The sequence below is a fragment of the Petaurus breviceps genome, unplaced genomic scaffold (assembly GCF_028583685.1).
Source record: "Petaurus breviceps papuanus isolate PSGF00001 unplaced genomic scaffold, PetGlider_PUasm1.0 77, whole genome shotgun sequence".
Taxonomy (NCBI): domain Eukaryota; kingdom Metazoa; phylum Chordata; class Mammalia; order Diprotodontia; family Petauridae; genus Petaurus; species Petaurus breviceps.
The window spans coordinates 18,047,789-18,071,422 of record NW_027186492.1 but is presented as its reverse complement, the minus strand read 5'-3'; the positions used below and the strand labels follow the sequence as shown (position 1 = coordinate 18,071,422).

Below are 23,634 nucleotides of genomic sequence, written 5' to 3'. Positions count from 1 at the left end.
CAATTCTCTGTATATTTTAGAAATGAGTCCTTTATCAGAGACATAGGTTGTAAAAATTCTTTCCCAATTTCCCACTTCCCTCCTAATCCTAGTTAGATTGGCTTTGTTTATAGAGAAGCTTATCAATTTAATGTAATCAAAATTATCCATTTTGCATTTTATAATGCTCTCTAATTCTTATTTCATCATAAAGTGTTCCCCTCTCCATAAATCTGACAGGTAAACTATTCCTTGCTTTCCCAGATTGCTTACAGTATCAGCCTATATACTTAGATCATGCACTCATTTAGACTTAATTGTCATATATGGTGTTAGATAATGATCTATGCCCAGTTTCTGCCATACTATATTCCAGTTTTGCCAGCAGTTTTTTTTTTTCAAATATTGAGTTCTTATCCCAAAATCTTGGGTCTTAGGGTTTACCAAACAGTAGATTACTATAGTCATTGACTGCTGAGTCTTGTGTACCCAATCTATTCCATTGATCCACTACTCTATTGCACAGCCAGTACCAAATATTTTTGAGGACTGCTGCTTTATATTAAAGATTAAAATCTGGTATAGATAGTCCACCATCCCTAATATTTATTTCATTAATTCCCTTGATATTCTGGATTTTTTTATTCTTCCAAATAAATTTGGTTACTATTTTTTCTGGCTTTATAAAGTAGGGATTTTTTTTTGGTAAATTGATTGTTATGGCACTATATATGTAATTTAATTTAGGTAAAATTGTTATTTTTAATATATTAGCTCGACGCAGACATGAGAAATTGATGTCTTTCCAATTAGTTAGATCTGACTTTATTTGTGTGAAAAGTGTTTTGTAGTTGTGTTCATATAGGTCCTGGACATTTTTTTTGGCAGGTGGATCTCCAAATATTTCATAACATCTACAGTAACTTTAAATGGGATTTCTATTTCTTTCTCTTGCTTTTGAATTTCATTAGAAATATACAGGAATGCTGAGGTTTTATGTGGATTTATTTTATATCCTGCAACTTTGCCAAATATCTCAAGTAACTTTTATTTACTTACAAACTTACTTTATTCTCTAGGATTCTCTAAGCATATTATCATATCATCTGCAAAGAGTGATAGCTTGGTCTCTTCTTTGTGTAATTTGATTCCTTTGATTTCTTATTCTTCTCTAATTGCTATTGCTTAAAGAGGGGTGATAATGGACATCCTTGTTTAACCCCTGATCTTATTGGAAATGCTTCTATCTTATTCCCATTACATATAGTACTTGCTGATGGCTTTAAATAGATGCTACCTATTATTTTAAAGAAGGCTCCATTTATTCCTATGCTGTTTTAGTGATTTTTTTTTTTTGGAGGGGTCCAAGGGTTTTATTTCTTGTCATTCTGTGGTGGCGTACAAAAATTCCAGCAAAGGAAATAAAGGGTTAGGGAACATAATTTACGCCTGGCGGTATTTCACAGCACAGCGCTTTCTCCATGATGGCTTCTAGAAACGTTCTCTGGGAAGGAAGGGCTCAGGGAGCACAGCAGCCTCAGGCCTCCCTACTGACACTTGAGGAATCCTTTCAGGTCTTCCAGAAAGTTGATGTATTCCTGGTGCTCTAAGGCCGTGCTGAGCTCAATCAGCTCGTCTGCGAATGTGTTGTCCACTCCCCGGTCAGCCAGGAAGTCCATCAAGTGATCATACAGGGCCCAGTCCAAGGAATCTGTGTTGAGTGTGTAGTTTGTATCCTTCCAGTCAGATTCACTGCTGGGCTGAAAGCTAACTTCCCGGATGGAGAAGATGTCACTCTCATCTTCTTCTTCCTGCCCAACCTCATCCTCTGGTTAGTGGCAGTCCAGCACAAGGGCCTTCTTGGTATCATCCTTCACAACCTCCACCACGAAGTTCGGGGTTGATGTAAGTTCAGGCTCTTGCTGTTCTTGGGTTTTCTGTCCCTCTGGTGGCTCATCATCGAAGTCGGTGGGATACTGTTGTTAATGTTGAATGTGACTGTGATCCTCTCGCCAGCTACTCTCCGGACTAACTTGGCTTCTGTCCCTTGCACACCCAGCTCCCAATCCCCAGACATCTTGGGGAGGGATTTATGTTTCTGGATCTTCCTCTCCTCTTTAATTTCATCTGTCAGGAATTCAGCAAAGGCCTTGTCCCCCTCCGTGTGGAGCCCCCCCGCACGTGCACGAACATAGACCGGGAGGCGCGCTCCGGTGCGGCTGCAGGAGGTGGGGACGGGCGGGGCCCTGCCCGCTGGTGACTCCTCCTCCCAGGAGGCCTCCAAAGGCGCGGGTGGCGGCAGCCAGGGTGGGGTGCAGAGCTGGGAGGGCGGCGGGGCGCAGGGCCCGGGCCCCAGAGCACAGCAGCAGGGGCAGCAGCAGCGGGGCCATGACCGACACACACGGAACGGGGCGTGGGAACAACGAGGGAGAGCTGTTTTAGTGATTTTAATAGGAATGAATCCTGTATTTTTTCAAAAGCCTTTTTTTTTTTTGCCTTTTGCAGGGTAATTGGGGTCATACAATTGGGTCATACCCAAGGTCATACAGCTAGTCTTCTTTGTGTTAAGTATCTGAGGCTGGAACTGAACGCAGGTCCTCGTGACTCCAAGGCCAGCACCCTACTAACTGTGTCACCTAGCTGCCCCACAAAAGCCTTTTCTGCATCTATTGAGATAATCATGTGGTTTTTGCTAGTTTATTGCTGATATGATCATTATACTGGTGGTTTTCCTAATATTAAACCATTCTTGCATTACTGGAATAAATCTTACCTGATCAAAGTGTATTATTCTTGTGATAAGTTGCTGTAGTCTTTTTGCTAATATTTTATTTAAAAATTTTGGATCAATATTCATGAGGGAATTTGGTCTATAAGTTTCTTTCTCTGTTTTCTCTTCCTGGTTTCTCTTCAATTTCTTTTTCAGAGATGGGGTTAAGTAATTTTCTTCCTCTTGAGTTAATCTGGGCAACTTATATTTTTTTAAATATTCATCCATTTCACTAAGATTGTCAAACTTATGTGCATAAAATTGGGCAAAATAATTACTAATTATTATTTCAATTTCCTCTTCATTAGAGGTAGAGTCACCCTTTTCATATTTGATATTCATAATTTGGTTTTCATCTTTCTTTTTTATCATGTTGACTTAGTGTCTATCAATTTTATTGCTTTTTTTCATAAAAAAAACTCAGTTTTATTTATTAATTCAATAGTTTTCTTAATTTCAATTTTATTAATCTCTCCTTTGGTTTTCATTATTTCTAATTTAGTATTTAATTGAAGATTTTCAATTTGTTCTTTTTCTAGCTTTTTCAATTGCATGCTCTATTCATTGACCTCCCTTTTCTCTAATTTATTCATGCATGCACTAAGGGATATAAAATTTCCCCTAAGAACTGCTTTTGCTGCATCGCAGAAATTTTGGTGTGTTGGTTTATTATTGTCATTCTCTTGAATTAGTTACTGATTGTTTCCATGATTTCTTTTTTGACCCACTCATTCTTTAGGAAGAAATTGTTCAGCTTCCAGTTAGATTTTAATCTGTCTTTCCATGGCCCTTTATTGCATATGATTTTATTGCATTATGATGTGAGAATGATGCCTTTAATATTTCTACCTTTCTGCACTGAATTGTAGGTTTTTATGTCCTAGTGCATGGTTGATTTTTGCATATGTGCCATGTACCGCTGAGAAGAAGGCATATTCCTTTTCATGCCCATTCAGTTTTCTCCAGAGATTTATCATACCTACCCTCTTTAAAATTCTATTCACCTCCTTAACTTCTTTCTTGTTTATTTTGAGGTTGGATATATCAAGTTCAGAGAGGGGAACATTAAGGTCCCCCACTAATATATTTTTGCTATCCACTTCTTCCTCTAATTCCTTTACCATCTCCTGTAGGAATTTGGATGCTATACCACTTAGTGTATATATGTTAAGCAATGATATTGCTTCATTCTTGATGGTGCCTTTTAGCATGATATAGTTTCCTTCCATATCTCTTTTAATTAGGTCAATTTTAGCTTTTGTTTTATCTGAGAAATGGATTGCTACCCTTGCTTTTTTTTACTTTAGCTGAGGCATGATACATTTTACTCCAGCCTTTTACCTTTACCATTTGTGTATCCCTCTGTTTGAGATGTGTTTCTTTTAAACAGAATATTGTAGTGTTATGGTTTTTAATCCATTCTGCTATCTGCCTCCATTTTATAGGTGAGTTCATACCAGTCGCGTTCATTCACAGTTATGATTACTATCTGTTTCTTTCCCTCCATCCTATTCTCTCCCCTGTTTATGATCATATTTTTCTCCCCTTGTCCCTTCCCCTCCTTAAGAGTTTTCCTTTTCACTACCACCTCCCTCAGTATTCCCTTCTTATCAGCCCCACTCCCTTTTCCTCCACTTCGCCCTTATTTTGTCCCTTCCTTCTAACCCCCCCCCTTTGTTAGCCTTTCCCTCCTTCTACTGCCGGGAGGATATTTTTATACTTAATGTAGTATTCTATTTCTTCTTCGCACCAAGAGTAACAGGAAATCTCATGCAAAACTTCTCTCCCTCCACTCTTTCCATCTATTATGATTCGTTTTGTGTCACTTCTCCATAGAGTCCTATCTTTAACTGGTTGTGTTATTCCCTCCTTCCACCAGAAGCAATGAGGGAATGGCTCATATATTACTCATCTTGCTCCTGCTTTCCATCTGCTATATTGTTTTATGCCTCTTTGTCTGATGTAATTTACTGTTTTCTACTTCATTCTTTCCTCTTCTTCCATTGCAGTATCTTTGTAGCCCTAAATAAGGTGTTTTTTATCATCATTTTGTGTAATTTATACTCATACTCTCTACTTGTCTATAATCAGTTTGCTCTTATCAAATGACAGGTTGTGTGGGTGTGCGGGTGTTTTCCTTGTTTACCTTTCTATGTCTTTCTTGCATCTTATAATTGGAAGCTGAATTTTCCATTGAGCTCTGGCTTTTTCATCAGGAAAGTCTGGAAATCTGTTATATCATTTAAAGAACATCTCCTTGCCTGGAAGAATATGTTCAGTTTCGCTGGGTAGCTGATCCTTGGTTGTAACCAGAGCTCTTTTGCCTTGTGAAAAATTGCATTCTACTTCCTCTCAACTTTCAGTGTAGAGGCTGCCAGATCCTGTACTATCCTCACTGTGGTTCCTCAATAGTTGCATTGTTTCTTTCTGGCCACTTGAAGTAGTTCTGGAGTTTGGCCACAACATTTCGAGGATTTTTCAGTTCGGGATCTCTTTCTGCAGGTATCCGGTGGATTCTCCCAATTTCTATTTTACCCTCAGGGCAGTTTTTCTTGATGAACTCTTGGAGGATGTTGTCCAGGCTCATTTTTTCATCATGATTTTCCAGTAAGCCTATGATTCTCACATCGTCTCTCCTGGATCTTATTTTCTAGGTCAGTTATTTTTCCATTGAGATATTTTACCTCTTTTTCTAATTTTTCATTCTTGATGTTTTGTTTGACTAATTCTTGGTTCCTCATAGAGTTATTTCCTTCAATTTGGTTGATTCTACTTTGTAGCAAATTATTTTCTTTGGTTAGTTTTTGGAGCTTCTTTTCCATATCACGCATTTTTCTTTTTAAGAAGCTGTTTTCTTCATTGTAAAGTTTTTCTAATTTTGCAAATTTGATTTTAAAAGAATTGTTCATTTTATCTTCTATCTCTCTCCTTTGGTTTTCAAAGTTCCTTTTGAGCTCATCTAGGAATGCTTTCTGTGCTTGATACCAGTTCCCTTTTGAGGCTTCAGCTGTGGGAGTAGAGTCAACACTGTTTCCCTCTGAATTTGGTTCTTCCCTCTCACAATAGTAGGACTCCATAGTCTTTGTCTTTGCAGTCTGCTTTTTACTCATTTTGAGGCAGGGGCCTAGCTATGCCCTTCCTCTAGGATTCCCAAGCCTTTAGTGTTTAAGGTTGTGCCCTGGGGAAATAATTACTATGTTCTCATGGTCAGAGAGAGGGATTGGAGCAGCCAGGGTTCACTCCGCTATTCTGAACCCTGGAGATCCAGATAGGGGCTTTTAAAATTTCCAGGTTGTGGATTGGCAGTCCTAGGAGTAGTTTCTACCCCTGCCAGGGGCCCTCTATTTGATTTTACCCTGCTCCATCCAGTCCCAGACCTGCTGTGATAGGCCTGAAAATGGCCTTTGTGATTGGTGGGATGACTTGGTGCCTATCAGGCCTCATCCTGACCTTCTTCTCTCTGTGCTCTGCAGGGTCGTGGCCTGCCTCTCCTCAACCATGTTTCTTGTAATTGATGTGTCATTGAATTCTGGTGTGTGTGGGGGGGGATTGTTTGTTTTTTGCTTTTTGGAGGGGGGCAGGCAGGGCAGTTGGGGTTAAATGACTTGCCCAAGGTCACATGGCTATTAAATGTTATGTGTCTGATATCTGATTTAAACTCAGATCCTTCTGCTTCCAGGACCAGTGCTGTATTTCGCTGCCCCTTGGATTCTGGTTTCTAATCCTCTCTGCTATCCTTTTCTCTACTATGGATGAATTTTTCCCATTCCCACTCATAATTATGATTTCTAACTGTATTTCCCCTCCAACTAATTCTCTTATACTGATCTTTCTCTTTTTTCACCCTGCTGTCTTTTGTAGAGTCTGTTTGTTTTGAACTAATGTCTCCCTTAATTAAGGATTATTATTACTCTTATCATTATTATTATTAATTAACCCCCCCCCCACTTTTTCCCTTCACTTCTTTATTTCTTGTTTTCCAGTTGGGTAAGATTTATTTCCAAACCCAACTGTGTATGTGTATATTCTTCACTCTTATTACCAGTTCAGATGAGACTAAGTTTTAAGCAGAGTTAGGGTCCCCCACTGCCTGTTCTTTGCTGTATAAACTCATCTTTGTGCACACAATTTGTGTGATATAACTGTTTCCATTTCTTCCTCTCTCTGCCTGTTTTATTTTTCCTTCCATTCTATTTTTCTTTTGGGATCATTTAGATAAAACATAATTTCACCCAGGCCCTCTGTCCACTTAGACTCCCTCTGTGACTGATGGTAATTAAAAAAGGTTCTGATGGGTTACATTTATCATCTCCTCATGTAAGAAAATAAATAGTTTAATTTTATTAAGTTCTTTACAAAATCTGACTCATATCTATGTAGAAAAGTTCTCCAGGTATCCCTATTTATGTATGACTTTTTGTGAGTTGTATAAAGCTTTAGAAAAAGCACCTTAGACACTTCTTTGAAGAGATTCAAGTCAAGCCACTAAATAAATAGGACTAATCATCTGCTAAGGGGAAAAAATCCTCCGGGCTTAAAAAAATTACTATCAATAATATGGCACAAAATTGGATAGATTATTTATATGTATAGCTATAACAGAAAATGGAAAATAAATTGAGACAAAATTTAAAAGGAAGAAAAGAGCAACCTGGATAACCTTTAAGGAATTAAAAATCCCTCTGATCCCAAATGTCTCAAAGAAAAATGAAAAAAAGTCAATTTTTAACACTAATATATTCTGATTCAAATACTGTCTGAGGAAATAAAAATTAGTAACAATAAAATCTAGCAATCATTTAGTCTTTTACAAGTTACAAAACACTGTAATTATATTATCTCATTTTATCTTCCTAACAACCTAGGTAAAGTAGTTGCTATGATTATCTCAATTTTTCTTACCAGATGAGGAAGGTGATGATGAGGAATTCTTACCAGATTCACTCAGCAATAAGTATTGAAATGGATTTTGAGCTCAGATCTTCCAGACCCCAAATCCAGTGCTCTTGCTGATTATTCAATCTAGGTATTCAAAGAGCAATGGAGAAACTATAACAGTAATGCAATATTTACAACACCCACGGTGATTATGAATATGCTGATATGGTTGTGAATCACAAAATGTGGCAGCCTCTTCATATACAGGGTGGAACCAAGGCCTTTATTCAAATACCAGAAAACTGAGTCCCAGAACCAGAAAGCCAAAGTCATTACCGTAGCTACAAAGTGCACGCGCGCGCACGCACACACACACACACACACACACACACACACACACATTCTCAAGCCTTGACAACAGAACAGGCAAACCTCAAGCAGGCATCTTCCTCTCTCACTCACAGTAGCTCCTCATCCTGGTTCTTGGAAATTCTTAGCAGAAATTCCCAAAGAAAAGGTCTCAGCAGAAGTACCCAGAAGAAAGGTCTCAGCAGAAGTTGCAGCCTCCAGATGTTCACTGAAAGAAATTCTTACTGTACTACTGGTGGTCTTCTTTATATGCAGTATAGCTCCTCTATGTTCTGCCCCTTCCTGTTACATCAGCAATTTCCTCCCAAGGTGTTAACTACTTCTGTGTTAATTAAATAGCTTACACACACGATGTTAACTTAAAACAAGGTGCTAAGTACCTGCTTACTTGCAATAAAAACAGGCATGGAAGATCTTCAGATTCCATTAATATTACAGAAGCAGAAGGTGAATGTAAAGAAGTTATAACATATTACAAGCAAGGATTTTCGTAGAAAAGTTGTCCTATGGAATAGAAACAGGACTTCTACAGGGCTCCCACTAACATCCCCTCCAATTAATGTAAAAGGTGACTCTGAACAAACATTGGAGCTACAGTAACCACAAAACACAGAGAAGCTAACCTCCCACTAAGGACAGACTGTCAGGCTGGCAGGAAGTGGCTAGTGCAGCATTCTGGGAGCCAAGCCCAAGTCTGTGCTTTTAGCCTCAGGGTGGGCCTGGCCAGCCAGCTGGAGGGAATTCAGATCAACAGCAGCTGTAGCAGGTTTCATAATTATCAACTCATAGAGGCTGAGAACAAAGTGAGAGGTCAGTGCAATGTGGACTTTGAGATGTGGTAGTTTGGGAGTGATATCTATCCTTTATCCCCTGGAGGGAGAAGCCACTGAGGTACAGCAGCATTGCAGCCAACACCACGTGTGAGGTTCAGCTCCCAGCCTGCATATTTTAGGGGGACTAAAGAACAAGTCTGAGGGGATAATCTCTCTTGCTTTAACCTGCTTGGATCTGTTTTCATTGTTTTGTTTCGAATGCAATTGCAAGTCTAGGGTGGAAGTCCTGGCATGTGTGACCATCTTGCCAGAGCATGTGAACACTTCAGAGAGGGCACCCAACTAATACCTTTGGCATCTGAGAAAACTCCAACAATTGGGACAAAGTGCCCCTGTCTGGAAGCAGAGTCCCACTGTGGCATAAAGCTCAAAAGTCAAGTAATTGAGTGGCAACATGAGCAGGCAAAGGAAGCAAAGCAAACAGAGCAATAGAGCATTAGACTCCTATTTTGGGGACAAAAAGGATCATAGAATGGAACAGGAGGAAGACAGCAAAGTCAGAACTCCTTCACCAAAAGCTTCCAAGAAAAATACAAACTGATTACAGGCCATAGATGTCCTTAAAAAAGATTTTGAAAACCAAATAAGGGAAGTGGAGGAAAAATTGGGAAGAGAAATGAGAATGCTGCAAGAAAAATGTGAAATGAGAGTCAACAACCTGACTAAAGAAAATAACACCTTAAAAAAACAGACTAACTCACATGGCAAAAGAGTCTCAAATAGGCAAAGAGGAGAAGAATGCCTTAAAAAGCCAAATTTACCAGATGGAAAGAGATTCTCAAAAGCTCACTGAAGGGAATAATTCTTTTAGAATTAGACTGGAGCAAATGGAAGCTAGTGACTTTATGACAAATCAAGATTCTATTAAATAGATCCAAACAAATGTAAAACTAGAAGGCAATGTGAGATATCTCATTGTTAAAGCCACTGACCTGGAAAATAGAGAGGAGAGATAATTTAAAAATTATTGGACTACCTGAAAGCCATGATCAAAAAAAGAAACTAGGAATCATCCTTCAAGAAATTCTTGGAGTGGCTAGGTGGCACAGAGAATAGAGCACTGACCCTGGAGTCAGGAGGACATGAGTTAAAATCCAGTCTCAGACATTTGACACACGTACTAGCTGTGTGACTTTGGGCAAGTCCCTTAACCCCAATTGCCATACAAAAAGAAAAAATATATTCTTAAGGAAAATCTCCCTGATGATTTAGATCCAGAGGGTAAAATAGAGGTTGAAAGCATCCAACGATCACCTCCTGAATGAGATCCACCCTCCCCCCCCAAAAAAAAAAACTCCTAGGAAAATTTTAGCCAGGTTCTAGCGTCCTCAGCTCAATCAGAAATATGACAAGCAGCCATGAAGAGACAATTTGAATATTGTGGAAACACAATTAGGAAAACACAGGATCTGGCAGCTTCTACACTGAAGGGTTGAAGGGCTTGGAATATGATATTCTAGAGGTCAAAGGAACTGGGATTAAACCAAGAATCACCTACCCAGCAAAACTGAGTATCACTTTTCAGGGGAAAATATGATAATTGGGTGGAATAGAGGATTTCAAGCATTCCAGATGAAAAAACCAGGGTTGAATAGAAAATTTGACATCCGGATATAAGAAGCAGGAGAAGTATGTGAAGGTAAACAGGGAAAAGAAATCATGAGGAGCTAATCAAAGTTGAACTATTTACATTCCTACATGGAAAAAAATGGTAATTTTAACTGATGAGACTTTTCTTAGTATGAGAATAGTTGAAGGGAATATATATATACACACACACACACACACATATTTATGGCTATATAGGAAGATATATGGGCACATGAATACACATGTGAGTATGTTTATATATATATATATGTACAGGTATGCAAAAATAGAGGACACTGGATCAATTTAATAGGAAGGAATGATACTTAAAAGGTGAAATGAGAGGTGAGAGAGGAATACAATGAGAGGAAATGGGGAGAGACAGAATGGGGTAAGCTATCTCATATAGAAGAGGCAAGGGAAAATTTTGGTTACAATGGAGGGGAAGAACAGGAAGGCAAAAGGGAATGGGTCAACCTTATTCTCCTTGAATTTGGCTTAGGGAGGGAATGACATACACAATAAATAGGGTATCTCACCGTATAGGTGAGTAAGGGGTTAGGGGATGAGAGAGGAGATGATGGAAAGGAGGGCAGACTGAGGGTGAGGGAAGTTGGAATCACCCACTTTTGAAAAGGGGCAGGATCAAAGTAGAAAATAGAACAAGTGGGAGGTGGGATAGGAGGGAGGGAAATATAGTCAGGCTTTTACAATACATCTACTATGAAAATGGTTTGTGTAGTTACACATGGACAACCTGTATTGAACTGCTTATCTTCCCAGTAACGTTGGGTGACAAGGGAGTAAGGGAGTGAATCTGGAATTCAAAGCTTTAAAATAAAATGTTTATACACACATATGCATATATACTATTATTAATATTATGTTACATGTAACTCGGAAATAAGATATACAGACTCTTGGGCATAGGTATCCACCCTGCCCTACTGGAAAGTTGGAGGGGGTATGGGAGAATATGTGGGAGAAAGCAGATTGGAAGAGGGGATATCCAGTGGAATTAATATTTTGGTGTGGTGGGTAGTGGAAAAATGGGGAGAAAAGGTTTTAAATTTAAAATCTTGTAGAAATGAATAATGTAAATGAGAAATTAATGAAGCATTTGATAAAAAATAAAGTAAAATAAATTTAGAAAATGTGATATTTGTAAAGCTCTTAGCACAATTCCTGGCACATAGTAGGTGTTTAATAAATGCTTGTTCCTTCCTCTTCCCTCCATTTTCTGTACATGCTTTTAAAAAATATAAGTTGGTTTGTCTTTCCTATGCATTTAGAACATCCCTTTCAGATAATTAACATTAACTATGTTCTATTGTATTTTTTATTAAATATTTTCCATTTGCATTTTTATCTGGGAGAATGTTGACAGCTGCAAGTTTCCATGTTTCTGACACTTTGGATTGAACACCAGTTTTTTTTTAAAGCTTTATTAACTTCTGATTTATATCATTTGTTTCCGCCAGATTTTGAGTTACAAATTTTCTCCCCATTTTTCCCCTACCCACCTCCCCAAAATAGCAGTCCCATGGATATCCCCTCCTCCAATCTGCTCTCTCCCATATATTCTCCCATACCTCTTTCAACTTTTCCAGTGAATCTCTATGCCTCAGTGCCTGTATATCTTATTTCCCAATTACATGTAAGATGGTATTGATAATATATATGTGTGTGTATGTATATGTATATATGCACACACACATATATATATGTACATATATATATATATATATTTGAATATTTGATTTTAAAACTTTCAATTCCAGATTCCTTCCCTTCCTTCCTTGTCACCCACCCTTACTGGTAAGATAAGCACTTCAGTATAGGTTGTGCATGTGTGGCTAATGAAAACAATAACATAGTAGATGTATTGTAAAAGACTGACTATATTTCCCTCCCTCCTATCCCACCTCCCACTAGTTCCATTCTCTACTTTGATGCTGCCCCGTTTCAAAAGTGTGTGCTCCCAAGTTCCCTCCCCCGCACCTGCCCTCCCTTCCATCATCCTCCCTCTCATCCCCTTCCCCCTCTATTCTCCTAGAGGGGGAGATACCCTATTTAGTGTGTATTTCACTCCCTCATCAAGCCAGATTCAATGGGAATAAGTTTGACCCATTCCCTTTTGCCTTCCTATTCTTCCTCTTCATTGTAACCATTTTTCCTTGCCTCTTCTGTATGAGATAGTTAATCCCAATCTGTCTCTCCCCATCTCCTCTCATTATACTCCTCTCACCTCTTAATTTCACATTTTAGGTATCATCCCTTTCTGTTAAATTGGTCTTGTGTCCTCTATCTATGTATACCTGCAAACATATATACAGACATTCACATATGTATTCATAAGCCCATATACCTATATACCTATATACATATATATTTCTAATCCCTTCAACTACTGAGAATAGTTTCATAAATTACAATTCTTGTTTTTCCATGTAGGAATGTTAATAATTCAACTTTGATAAATTCCTTGTGATTTCTTTTCCCTATTTACTTTCTCATGCTTCTCTTGCTTCTTGTATCTGAATGTCAAATTTTCTATTCAACGCTGTTTATTTTCAGCAAGACTGCTTGAAAGTCCTCTATTACACTGAATGACCATATTTTCCCCTGAAACATGATATCAGTTTTGCTGGGTAGGTGAATTTTGATTTTTTTTTTAAAGCAATTGCGGTTAAGTAACTTGCTCAAGGTTACACGGCCAGTTATTATTTCTGGGTGTGGTGCTGAGTATCTGAGCCCAGATTTGATCCAGGTCATTCTGACACTGGAGCCGGTGCTCTTACTCGCTGAGCCACCTGGCCGCCCCTAAGCAATTGGGGTTAAGTAACTTGCTCAAGGTTACACGGCCAGGTGTTTCTGGGTGGGTGCTAAGTGTCTGAGCCAGGGATTTGATCACCAGGTGTTCTCAACACTGGAGCCGGTGCTCTTACTTGCTGTGCTACCTGGCCGCCCCAAGTGACTTTTGATTTTAATCCCAGCTCCTTTGCCCTCTGGAATATCATATTCCAAGACCTTCGATACCTCAGTGTAGAAACTGCCAGATCCTTGGTTATCCTCATTGTGTTTCCACAATATTCAAATTGTTTCTTCCTGGCTGCTTGTAATATTCTCTCCTTAATCTGGGAATTCTGGAACCTGGCTATAATATTCCTAGGAGTTTCCTTTTGGGGATCTTTTTCAGGAGGTGTTCGGTGGATTCTTTCAACCTCCATTTTGCCCTTTAATTCTAAAACATCAGGGCAGTTTTCTTTGAGAACTTCCTGGAAGATGATTTTTTGGTTCTTACTTTGGTCATGGCTTTCAGGTAGTGCAATAAGTCAGTGGTTTATCCCATGAGATATTTCACATTTCCTTCTACTCTTTCATTTGTTTGGATCTCTTTAACAGCATCTTGGTTTCTCATAAAGTGATTAGCTTCCATTTGCTCCAGCCTAATTCTGAAGCAATGATTCTCCTTATTGAGCTTCTGAAATTCTTTTTCCATCTGGCAAATTTGGCTTTTTAAGGCATTATTCTCCTCATTGCCTTTTTGAGCCACTTTTGCCATTTGAGTTAGTCTGTTTTTTTAAGGTATTATTTTCCTCAGTCAGGCTGTTGACTCTCATTTCATAATTTTCTTGCATTGTTCTCATTTCTCTTCCCAATTTTTCCTCCACTTCTCTTATCTGCTTCTTAAGGTCCTCTATGGCCTGTAACCAGCTTGTGTTTTCCTTTGAAGCTTTTGGTGGAGCAATTCTGACTTCACTGTTTTCCTCCTGTTCCATGCTTTGCTCCTTTTTGTTCCCAAAATAGAGGTGTAATGTTGGAATCTTCTGTCTGCTTTGTTTCCTTTGTCTGCTCATTTTACCACTCAATTACTTGACTTTGGGGCTTTTGCCACAGTAGGAGTCTGCCTCCAGACAGGGGAGGTTTTGTCCCAAATGCTGGGGTTTTCTCAGCTGCTGGAGTTATTAGATGGGTGACCTCTCTGAGGTTTCCACAAGCTCTGGCAAGGTGGACACACACCCCAGCACCTCCACCCTAGACTGCAATCCAGATCCAAGCAGGTTAAAGCAAGAGTGATTACCCCTCAGACTGGTGCTTGGTCCCCCTACACTCTGCAGGTCAGGAGCTGAAGCTGCCACATGGCACTGGCTGGCTCTGCTAGAGTCTCAGTGGCTTCTCACCCCGGGGGTAAATCCATGCACTCCCACTTACTGGTCCCAAAGTCCAGACTCCACTGACCTCTCACTTTGTCCTTCGCATCTATGTGTTGATAAATCTGGAAATGGCCACAGCTGCTGCTGATCTGGAGTCCCTCCATCTGGCGGCTGGTCAGGCCCGCCCTGGGGCTAAAGCCTCTGGGTGGGGCTGGGCTCAGCTCCCAGAGAGCTGTGCTGGATTCCTGCAGGCCTGCTGGGCTGTCCTCAGTGGACACTTCTCTGTGTCATTTTGAGTGTTCTGAAGCTCCAAAGTTTGTTCAGAATCCCCTATTTACGCGGATTGGGGAAAGTGGAATCTGTAGCCGCAGAAAGGTCCTGCTTCTACTCTGCCATCTTGGTTTTACCCCCTGAACACCAATTTTAGAGGCAGAATGAACTAAGTTGAAATTCTTTCTCATATAGGCAAGTTACTTAACTTCTCTCAGGCTCAGTTTCCTCATCTATAAAAAAAATAAAGTATAAGACTACCTTACAAGGTTGTTGTGAGGATAAAATGAGACATTATAGGTAAAGTGCTTTTGCAAACCTCAAAGAATTATGTAAATGCTAGTTATTACTTGTATGTAAGGTGGGTTTGTTTTCTTTTTTAAGATACTAGTTCCCAGGATCTGTGGCCATAAAAATCTCCAAGTTCCCAGGATCACAATCTGTAAACAACCTCACTGTGACTTGTGTATCATAGATAAATATTTGAGTTTTTAAACTCAAACCTTGGAAACAATACACTGTGCTTGCTTTAAGTTACCATGGCATTGCAAAAGTTAATGTGAATTCTTGAGGGTATGGCTAGCAAACTGCCTTATTTGTGTGTTCCTCCATAAATCAAGTGAGCATGGTCAGTAGGTGGGGAATGAAAGCTGGAAGTCTCTACTGGACCCATCAAAGCTTGGGGGATGTGTTAGGAGCTGGTGCTGCCATTCTTTCATGCCCCTTAAAAATAAGTTATCCTAAAATGTTATTAGAGGCATCTATTAGCAAGAAAAATTTTGGCTTTCACCTTGTAAAAATGAAGAGTAATAGATGGACAGCTTCAGTGTTCCCCTTCTATCTTTGTCATGTCAGGAGAAAGAATAGAAACTTGAATACATGTGCAAAATCATTGGGAGAAGACATTAACAAGAGTCCCACTGCATGTTCATGTATTTATAAGTTGTAACCTGTGTGCTGGGATGGAAAATTAAAATTATAAGATCATAGACCTACCTGAGTATATGATCCTCATCAATAAAAGCTTGATATACAAAATATGCAGATAATTGACACAAATATGTAATGCCAAAAGATATTTGCCTATAAGGAAATGATCAAAGAATGAGAATGTTTTCAAAATAGATGCAAATTTTAAAAGACCATTTGAAAATATTTTAAAATAAGAAATTTGCAAAGGAGAAATGAAATCTAATACAAAACACTCCAAGGTTTCACTTAGATAATGACATTTAGAAGAGGTGTGACAAAAAATGTAAATTTTCAGTGATGGAGGGGTGCTGAAAGACAGACCCAATGAGATACTATGAGTAGAATTAGAAATTGTTTCATGTATTCTGAATGTCAATTTTAATTTATGCAATAAAGGGGACTAATCTTTTTATGCTTTCTGCAAAGTGATAAAAACATGCTAAGAAAGTAAAAAAATTGAACTATAATTGAATATATATCAAATAATTTAAAGCAGTACTTTCTGGGATAGAAAAAACTGAAAGCAGTGTGAGTGATTATGGAATGATAAAAAAATATGGTATATGAATATAATGGAATATTGCTTTGTAATAAAAAATAGCAGATGGAAATTCATTGAAAATAGAAAGATTGCTGTTAACTTATGTAGAGTACATTAAGTGGAATGGTATAAAGTGTAACTACAAGAGTGGAAATGGAAGTATCAGTAACATTTTTACTCAGGCTAAATGAAAGGTCAAGTAATGGAAAACAAATTATGAAACATGGCTTCTGACTCATAGAAGTGAGAAAGAATTACTAAGTCATAATTTTGAATAAATTGTCAATTGTGGTCAATGTATCAGATTTATTTATGATAGGGGAAGGTCCATTAATGGGGATAGGAGACTCAAATGGCTATAATGTCAAGAAAAAGGCATTAATACAATATTCTAGAAAAAAGATTATGTATGTGTATTAATGGGCAGGAAGGTGGTATAGTGGATAGACCACTGGGCTTGCAATCAGAAGATTCATCTTTGTGAATTCAAATTTGGCCTCAGACATTTACTAGCTGTGTTACTAAGAGAGCCATTTAATCCTATTTGCCTCATTTCCTCATCAGTTAAGAAAGCTAGAGGAGAAAATGGCAAACTACTCTATTATCTTCACCAAGAAAACCCAAAATGAGGTCACAGAATGTTAGACATGACTGTACAATAATAAAACATATTGTGTATAAACTTTTGTATTATCTATCATTTGTCTGTCTATCTATCTATCTATCTATCTATCTATCTATCTATCTATCTATCTATCTATCTATCTATCCATCCATCCATCCATCCATCCGTCTGTCTGTCTACCCATCTATTTGTCTATGAAGCTCCTGAACATGAACTCTAGCATTTCAGTTGTGCTACATGAAGTAGTAGAAATGGTACTAAGGAAATAAAGACAAAGAATTTGGACTAAATAAAGAACACACACACATACACACACATACACACACATACACACACACACACACACACACACGATCAAGATTGGCCAGAGCAAGGATCTTAATGAATTTCTTGTAACTGAAAAAGTGTAATAAATATTATTTCTCAGCTGTTATTATATCATGAGCTCCATGGGAAGTTGGGTGAAATATATGGACTCTTTCTCAGAAAGTTTTTTTTTAAGTTGAAGGAAATGGTTAATATTAGTTAGAGGCTACTGAAAACAAAGATTGATTTTTTCCTCCATGCAAGTTTATGTTCACAGATCTACTACACTCTATTCATGGATCTCTTGGGGCCCAGAGACTTCAAATTAAGAAGTTCAGATATGTACTATGCTGCTTTTCTTGTGGTCTTTTATGGTAGGTATATTAGTAGTACATTTATTTCCATATCAATAATCAACTTAAGAGTAAAAAGAACAAATCATTCAAACATATCATGAGTGGTCCTGTAATGAAACTCAAGCCAATTCTCTGTCCCAAGGCCTAGTTTTCTCTTGTAAATGGATTTCTTAGACATGCGTTCAGGAATCAGTTTTGTTTCTTCCATCATTCTGGAAAAAAAAATTTGAAGAAAATTTTCACTGCTTTCTTTCAACACTATTTACTCTATACAAGAAAGTCAATATCTTTTATTTACATGAGGCATATCCACAACTAACTGGAATGAATTAGAAGGATTGCTGGGTTTGTAATGAGATGGACATGGTTTTAAATCCCAACCTGACCACTTGTAACCTGTGTGACACAGGACAAGTCACAAGCTCTGTGAGGCTCAGTTTTCTCATCTGTGAAATGAGATGGCATTGATGAGCTGGCCCCTAAGGGACCTTCCCATTGTAAACTAAGTAATCATTTGACTCCTTCACTGGTAGTCTCTCTATTCCATCATAAGGGCTTTTGCCTTTGATTTCAATTTCAAAAACTTACTGGGTCTGAGGTGTTTCAAATACCATCTGTTGAACTGAAAGGAGCTTTAGGTGACAATATTCTGGCTTACCGAAGATATTATCTCAAGATTACACAAAGATGCTAATGCACTTTTGTGTTTTACTATTGATCACTAGATTATGTACAATAAAAATAGTGATTTGGGGAGCTATCCATTAAGAGATCTTGTAAGAAATGACTTATAATCTCACAATGGGACTGAAATGTAGCCAGCAGGGAGGCACCATTTGTGATAAATGGTATTTTGATAAAATTATTATACCAGTAGGGATAATATTCTCCTTGAATCACATGGATTCTCAGCCAAAACTAAAAGTCTAGTCAAGGACAACAGAGATATATTTCTGAGACTTAATTTTCTTCTGGAAAGAACTTTGACTCTTAGGTCTTTCAAATGTTCATAACTTTCATAGCTTTAGAGTTAAGGCAGACTTCAGAGGTCATTTAGAGAGACTTCAGAGTCCATAGGAATATGGACTTATTTTCCAGATCAGGACACCAAGGAACTAAGAGTAAAGTTACAAAGTGGCTAAGTTGTGATTCTAACATACATTCTTTGACTTAACTCAGGGTTCTTTATTACAGTGATGTGCAACTAAATGTTTAACAACCAAATATCCATGGGGAGAAATGCAAACATGACACAATTTTAGTACAATCTACATTACTGCTATTTTATCCATCACTTTCTACGACTAGAAAAACAACAAATTGAAAAAAATCAAGCCCTGATTCATGGTGTTTGCTGATTCCCTATGCTTAAATGCTCACAGTGATGATTTAAAAGTAAGTGCTTGTGAGTTAGTACTAGCTGACTCCACTACACCACTATCTAACACTACATTCATCAAATTATCACAGAATACTTAAAAATTAATTGTATTATTCTTCAGATATGAAGAGTCTAATATTTTCTCCTCACATTTGGATCTACAGCATAGGAAGCAGAGGTAGGAGTTAGTAAGAGGAGAGGTGGATCTTTGAGTAGCCATAACAACAAACACTGTTTTTTGAATCAAAGATTTAAAAGAATTCATGACCACCTTAATGACAATTAAGACATGGTATTCTGCTTCCCCATTCTCTTCAATTCTAAGAATACCACTTATTACCCTTATGACCTGGCAGATGTCACTTCATCTCTGGTACTCAGTTTCTTCATTTGAAAAATGAAGGGTCAAACTTGATGAACTGTAGATTCCCTTTAAACTTTAAAGCCCTCTAATCCTTTAATTTATTGTCAGCTTGAGTTCTGGGTAGGTCTTCATTGAATGGAAAGTTCTAAATAGATTTGTTGCAAAGAGACCTTTGGGTTTTCATACTCTATTATATTTTGAGAAAGAGAAACTTTTAGGAATGATTAAGCAGAGAAAGTGATGTTTGGTTTTTTAGATGGGATCAATGCATAAATGAGGTGGGTGGCATTCAGATGAATAAAAGATTAAATGATTTCCAAAAATATTGCAAACTTCCAGAGATGTCTTCAATAAAAAAAAAGCTTTCTCTGAAGCATTATCAAGGTATAAATACACCCTTGAGTTCTAGATGATTATGCCAATGGAAAATAGGTTCTGTTTTATTTTATTTTTAATTTATGGAATAAAGCAAGCATCCCCATGACATAGTATAATAAAAAAAACTGCACATGAAACTGCAAATCTATTACGTACAACTTGTTGTTCCCTTTAAATATATAATAAAATTATCATTTAAATATATTTTTTCTTTTTGGGGGCTATAGAGAGGGCTAACATTAGATACAAATATGTGTATATACATATATATGTATAAGTATATACAAGTATGTATATATGCTTGTATGTATTATACATTAAAATCATTCTGCACATGCATCTATTTATCACTTTTTTCACACAATGGAGATAAGTTCTTATATGTTCTACATAACTGAATATGTTTTGCATAGACCATTGATTATCTGTGTCTGTTGTAGAAGAACAATGTTAATTACATAATAACCAAGGAAAACACAGGTATTGTGTTCTTTCTTATAGAGAGTTAAAAAAAATTAATGGATGGGGGTCAGCACAGAGACCTGGATGCCGGGGCATGCAGAGGCCCAGAAAAGGCCTTATCAACATGTCAGCAAGTTGACCCAGTAACTGCAAGGGCCATTGCCAGGCCTATCACTGCAGGGCTGGGACTGGACTGAGCTGGGTAAGAGTCAAATGCATGGCCCCTGGCACAGCAGCTACTCTCAGGACTACCAACCCACAGCCTGGAAATTTAAAAAGCCCCTATCTGGACCTCCAGGATCCAGGATGGCAGAGTGAACCCTGGCTGCTCCATTCCTCACCTCTGATGCTGAAAACAAAGTAATTATTGCCCAAAAGCAAAATTTTAAACAGTAAAAGCTTGAGAACTCTACAGGAAGGGCATGGCTAGGGCCCTGCTCAAAATGGGTAAAAAGCAGACTGCAAAGAAAAAGACTCTGGAGTCCTACTATTGTGAGAGGGAGGAACCAAATTCAGAAGGAAACAGTGTTGACTCCACACCCACAGCTGAAGCCTCATCAGGGAACTGGTCTCAAGCACAGAAAGCATTCTTAGATGATGCTTAGATGAGCTCAAAAAGAACTTTTAAAACCAAATTAGAGAGATAGAAGATAAAATGAATAATACTTTTTAAATCAAAATTGCAAAATTAGAAAAAAATTACAATGAAGAAAATTGCTCCTTAAAAAGAAAAATGTGTGATATGGAAAAAGAGCTCCAAAAACTAACCAAAAACTAAACTAAACTAAACCTAACCAAAGAAAATAATTTGCTACAAACTAGAATCAATGTAATTGAAGCAAATAACTCTATGAGGAACAAAGAATCAATCAAACAAAACATCAAGAATGAAAAATTAGAAAAAAGAGGTAAAATATCACAATGGAAAAATAACTGACCTGGAAAACAGATTCAGGAGATATAATCTGAGAATCATAGGTCTACCAGAAAGCCATGATGACAAAATGATCCTGGACAGCATCTTCCCAGAGCTTATCAAGGAAAACTGCGCTGAGATGCTACAACCAGAGGGTAAAATAGAAATTTAGAGAATCCACCAGTCACCTACTGAAAGAGATCCCAAAATGAAAAATCCTCAAAACGTTGTGGCCAAACTCCAGAAGTAGTAGGTAAAGTATAAAATACAAGAAGCAGCCAGAAGGAAACAATTCAAATTTCACAGAATCACAGTAAGGATCACACAGGATCTGGCAGTTTCTACACTGACAGATCGGAGGAACTGGAATATGATTATTTGCAAGGCAAAAGAGTTTGGGTTACAACCAAGGCTCACCTATCCAGTGAAACTGACCATATTCTTGCAGGCAAGGAGATGGTGATCCAATGATATAACAGATTTCCAGACCGCATTGATGAAAAAGCCAGAGATCAATGGAAAATCCAACCTCGAATTACAAGACACAAGAGAGACATAGAAAGGTAGGTAAGGAAAACACTCACTCTTACACACACACACACACACACACACACACACACACACACACACACACATGCACATGCACAAAAACTGTTATTTAATAAGAGCAAACTGCTTGTAGACAAATAGAGGATGTGGGTATAAACTACACAAAATGATGATAAAAAAGCCTTGTAACAAAGGCTGCAAAGTGACTGCAATGGAAGAAGAGGAAAGAATGAAGCAGAAAGGGGTAAATTATGACCAAAAATAGGCATAAAAACAATATAGTAGAGGGAAAGAAGGGAGGGAGATGAGCATTATATGAGCTTATCTCTCATTGGTTCTGGTGCAAGGAGGAAATAACACAACCAGTTAAGTATAGGCTTTATCAAGAAGAGACACAAAACATATCATAATAGAGGGAAAGAGGGGAGGGAAAGGAGCATTGCATGAGATCTGTTCTTGTCAATCTTAGTTTGATGAAGAGATAACATACTACATTAAGTATAAAAATCTATCCTATCCTACAGTCAGTAGGAGGAGGTAAGGGCTAGGAAAGTGGAGGTGGACAGAAGGGAGGGAAAAAGTAAGGGGGAAGGGGAGGAAAAGGGAGAGGGGCTGATAAGAAGGGAATACTGAGGGGGGTGGTGGTCAAAAGGAAAATTCTTAAGGAAGGGAAGGGAGAAAGGGAGAAAAATATAAGCATAAACAAGGGAGGGAATAGGATGGAGGGAAAGAAACAGATAATAATCATAACTGTGAACGTGAACAGTATGAAATTTCCCATAAAATGGAGGCAGATAGTAGAATGGAATAAAAACCATAACACTACAATATGCTGTTTACAAGAAACACATCTGAAACAGGGTGATATACAATGGGTAAAGGTAAAAGGCTGGAGTAAAATATAACATTCCTCAGCTAAAGTTTAAAAAAAGCAGGAGTACAATTATTATCTCAGATAAAGCAAAAGCAAAAATTGATCTAATTAAAAGGGATGAGGAAGGAAACTATATCCTGCTAAAAGACACTATCAAAAATGAAGCAATATCATTACTTAACATATATGCACCAAGCAGCACAGCATCCAAATTCCTAAAGGAGAAGTTAAGGATATTAGAGGAAGAAATAGATAGCAAAACCATGTTAGTGGGGGACTTCAATCTCCCCATCTCTGAGCTTGATAAATCTAACCTCAAAATAAACATGAAAGAAGTTAAGGAGGCAACTAGAATATTAGAGAAGATAGACATGGTAGACCTCTGGAGAAAACCAAATGGGGAAAAAAAGGAATATACCTTCTTCTCAGGGGTTCATGGAAGATATGCAAAAATTGAACATGTACTAGGGCATAAAACCCTCATAATCCAATGCACAAGGGCAGAAATATTAATTGGATCCTTCTCAGATCATGATGCAATAAAAATTATACGTAATAATGGGCCATGGAAGGTAAGACTAAAAAACTAATTGGAAATAACTTGATCCTAAAGAATGAGGGGGTCAAACAAGAAATTATAGAAACAATCAGTAACTTCATTCAAGTGAATGACAATAATGAGACAATATACCAAAACGTGTGGGATACAGCAAAAGCAGTTCTTAGGGGAAGTTTTATATCCCTGAGTGTATACATGAACAAATTAGAGAACATGTAGGTCAATAAATCGGCCATGCAACTGAAAAAGCTTGAAAAAGAACAAATTGAAAATCCCCAATTCAATACTAAATTAGAAATAATGAAAACCAAAGGAGAGATTAATAAAATTGAATTCAAGAAAACTATTGAATTAATAAATAAAACTAAGAGCTGGTATTATGAAAAAAACCCAGTAAAATTGATAGACCTTTAACTAATATTATAAAAAAAAATTACAAGTATCCAAAATGCAATGGGTGAATCTACCTCCAATGAAGAGGAAATTAAAAGAAAAATCAGGAATT

The 23,634-nt window shown here is 37.8% G+C and overlaps 1 pseudogene; it reads right to left on the bottom strand.

Annotated features, from left to right (window-relative positions):
• Positions 1 to 1,314: 1,314 nt before the first annotated feature.
• Positions 1,315 to 2,387, bottom strand: LOC138175349 (complement component 1 Q subcomponent-binding protein, mitochondrial pseudogene; annotated as a pseudogene).
• Positions 2,388 to 23,634: the final 21,247 nt, after the last annotated feature.